Genomic DNA, 3,930 nt, shown 5'->3' with positions numbered 1-3,930 from the left:
CATCAGAATCATCAAAACATTCCAACATAGATTCCCTTTGTGGTGTCCTAGCCCATTCCCGGGTATGCAGCTTCCTTGAAGTCTGTCATCCTCATGGCCGTGGCATCTGACTTTGTCAAGCTCCACGGGGGTCAAGGCACGGGGCGCCACACTAGAATTTTTTAATGTATTAATTTTTTTATTAATATAAGACAAAGGAAAGAACCAGAGCATCACTCTGGCACATGTGATGTTGGGGTTGAACTCAGGACCTTCTGTATGCAAGTCCAGTGCTCAGTCACTATGCACATCCCAGAATACTCTAGAAACTTTAAACTTCTGGAAGAAGTTCTAAGCACAAGGACCAGCGTAAGGATCTGGGTTCTAGCCCCCTGGCTCCCCACATGCAGGGAGACGCTTCATAAGCAGTGAAGCAGGTCTGCAGGTGTCTATCTTTCTTCCTCTATCTCCCTCTTCTCTCAATTTCTGTCTATCCAATAAAATGGAAAAAAATGGACACCAGGAACAGTGGATTCGTAGGGCTGGTATCAAGCCCCAGCAATAGCCCTGAAGGAAAACAGAAGGGAGAGAGGGAGAGGGAGAGGGAAAGAGAGAGATTGATTTCTGGCTGCCTCTGTCCAATAAACAAATAGAGCTTTTTTTTTTTTTTTTAAATGAATACCATGTACTCATAACAATGTTGTGAGCTAAGTGCTTGCTATCCTCATTGTACAGATGAGGAAAATGAGAGAGAGAGAGAGGATGTCTAGGACAAATATTCAAGAAAAGGATATTTATATGTGACTCAGGAAGAAGACTTCTCTAGGCTCCCCATGGCTTAGAGTCTCTGTCAATAGAAGTGAGGTTCTGGGAGTCGGACAGTAGCGCAGCGGGTTAAGTGCAGGTGGCACAAAGCGCGAGGATTAGCTTAAGGATTCCGGTTTGAGCCCCCGGCTCCCCACCTGTAGGGGCGTCACTTCACAGATGGTGAAGCAGGTCTGCAGGTGTCTTTCTCTCCCCCTCTCTGTGTTCCCCTCCTCTCTCCATTTCTCTCTGTCCTATCTAACAACAACAGCATAAATAACAACAACAATTACAACAACAATGAAAAACAACAAGAGCAACAAAAGGGAAAATAAATAAATAAATTATATATATATATATACATATATATTTAAATGAGGTTCTGTGACCAACTGCTCTGGAACCACCGTCCGGCCCCTACAACTTTCACTTGATGAATACAACTCTTTCTTTTCTGGAACCTTCCCAATATATCCTATTGCTGTATTATTCACATATTTTTTCCTCAGGGCTGGGGAAGGGAGATGTACTTTTGTCCATTTTGGTCCTACCCCAACCACATCAGCTGGCTTCAAAGTCTTTGCAGCGGGTGGTGCCCAGCAAACAGCACAATGTGTTGAGCTGTCTCTAGAGCTGAGGTCATGCTGGATCACAGAGAGCAGAGCAGCTCGTGTAGGAGAGGACGGTATAGTGGCTAGGTGGCAAGTCCAAGACCTTATTCCCATTCTGAACGGAAAAGATACTTTTCCAAAACTTCTGTCCTTAGAGTGGGGTTTCTTTTCTCTGTGGTCTCAATGGTGTTTAAGTCTAGGGTGACTGCCTTATTTTATTTTTCTGTGGAAATGATGGGTGTCTTTGTGAAGGATTGGGTTGGTATTTTTCCTTGGCTAATGTTCCTAAGACAAGTTCTCCATGTGCCCTCTTCAGGTCTGTACCATGCCCATCTCTCCACACCCTCAGCCCCTTTAAGCCGTCTGCCTTGCTGGCTTGACGCCAGTTCACAGAGGCAATTTCATAGCGGAGCCAACAGCCATATTTGATTCCGGCAGAACATTCAGTCTTTTGAAATCCTGTTCAGTGACTTTTGCTTAGTCTGCACGACTCTGTTTATATTGTTTATGGTTGGTGGTTTGCCAAAATTTGTCATTTTTTCACTTTATTTTTCTTGTTTGACTCTATAGAGTTAGATCTCTATCCCCTATGAAAATAATTAGAGGTAATGTTCTGTGGGTTTGGGAAAAAGCACAATAGTTCATGCAACAGACTTTCATATCTGGGGCCCAGGTTCAATACCATAAGCCAGAGCTGAGCAGTGCTCTAGGAAAAAATCATCATCGTCTCTGAACTTTCTCGGTGTGCCAGAAATTCAAATGCTTTCCATACTTTATTCAAAATAGCTTACCGGAATAAGTTGGTCTACTGCTTTGCTATGTATGCGACCCAGTTTCAAGGCAGGCCCTCACCACTTTGGAGCAGGCTTTAGTGCTCTGGACTCTCGGAGTGTGTCTGTTTGAAAAATAAGCCCACACTTAGCCTGGTGAGACTTTAAACATGAAATTCTAGGATAGAAGTGTCTTGAAGGCAGTGCCTGAGGCTCTAGAGCTCTTGGTTCAATCTCCAGCACCACCATAAACTAGAGCTGAACTGTGCACTGGTAAAAAAACAAAACAAAACAAAACAAAACCCAGGGAGTTGGGCGGTATCACAGTGGGTTAAGCGCAGGTGGCCAAAGCTCAAGGATCGGCTTAAGGATCCCGGTTCCAGCCCCCGGCTCCTCACATGCAGGGGAGTCGCTTCACAGGTGGTGAAGCAGGTCTGCAGGTGTCTATCTTTCTCTCCCCCTCTGTCTTCCCCTCCTCTCTCCATTTGGTAAACAGTTAACTTATTAAAATATTTATTTTTCCTTTTGTTGCCCTTTTTTTTTAAAGTTGTTGTAGTTATTATTGTTGTTGTTATTGACGTTGTCATTGTTGGATAGGACAAAGAGAAATGGAGAGAGGAGGGGAAGACAGAGAGGGGGAGAGAAAGATACCTTCAGACCTGCTTCACCGCTCAAAGCAACACCCCTGCAGGTGGAGAGCTGGGGGCTCGAATTGGGATTCTTATGCCCGTCCTTGCACTTGGTACCATATGCGCTTAACTCGCTGCGATACTGCCTGACTCGACGGTTAACAGTTAATTGTAGCAAAGGTATGAAGCAATAAGAACTTTCAAATCACATGAGTTTAGTGGGAATTTGCATGAGCAGGTGCACTGCCCAGGTGAGTGATCCTGCAGCTCCTTAACTCTTTTTAAACATTTTTTGTTTTGTTTTTAAACATTTATTTATTCCCTTTTGTTGTCCTTGTTTTATTGTTGTTGTAGTTATTATTGTTTTTTTTTTTTTTTTTTTTTTTTTTTTTTTTTTTTTTTTTTTTTATTAATTAACAAAACCATAGGGTAGGAGGGGTACAACTCCACACAATTCCCACCGCCCAATCTCCATATCCCACCCCCTCCCCCGATAGCTTTCCCATTCTCTATCCCTCTGGGAGCATGGACCCAGGGTCATTGAGGGTTGCAGAAGGTAGAAGGTCTGGCTTCTGTAATTGCTTCCTCGCTGAACATGGGCGTTGACTGGTCGGTCCACACTCCCAGTCTGCCTCTCTCTTTCCCTAGTAGGATGGGTCTCTGGGGAAGCTGAGCTCCAGGACACATTGGTGGTGTCTTCAATCCAGGGAAGTCTGGCTGGCATCCTGATGACACCTGGAACCTGGTGACTGAAAAGAGAGTTAACATACAAAGCCAAACAAATTGTTGAGCAATCATGGACCCAAAGCTTGGAAAAGTGGAGAGGAAGTATTAGGGAGGTACTCACTGCAAACTCTAGTATACTTCTGCTTTCTTACTTTGGTGCCATACTCCAAACTCAGTCAATTTCTGCTTTGCGTTTCTACTTCTTCTTCCTTTTTTTGTTTTTTTTACATGCATAACATTCCCCAGATTCCCATTTAGCAATACAACCCCCACTATTTCATTCGTCATTTTTCATGGACCTGTATTCTCCCCACCCACCCACCCACCCCAGAGTCTTTTACTTTGGTGTAATACTCCAATTCCATTTTAGGTTCGACTTGTGTTTTCTTTTCTAATCTTGTTTTTCAACTA

Source organism: Erinaceus europaeus, chromosome 16 (assembly GCF_950295315.1).
Source record: "Erinaceus europaeus chromosome 16, mEriEur2.1, whole genome shotgun sequence".
NCBI lineage: Eukaryota > Metazoa > Chordata > Mammalia > Eulipotyphla > Erinaceidae > Erinaceus > Erinaceus europaeus.
The sequence above is the reverse complement of the archived record's forward strand: the minus strand, read 5'-3'. Positions refer to the sequence as shown.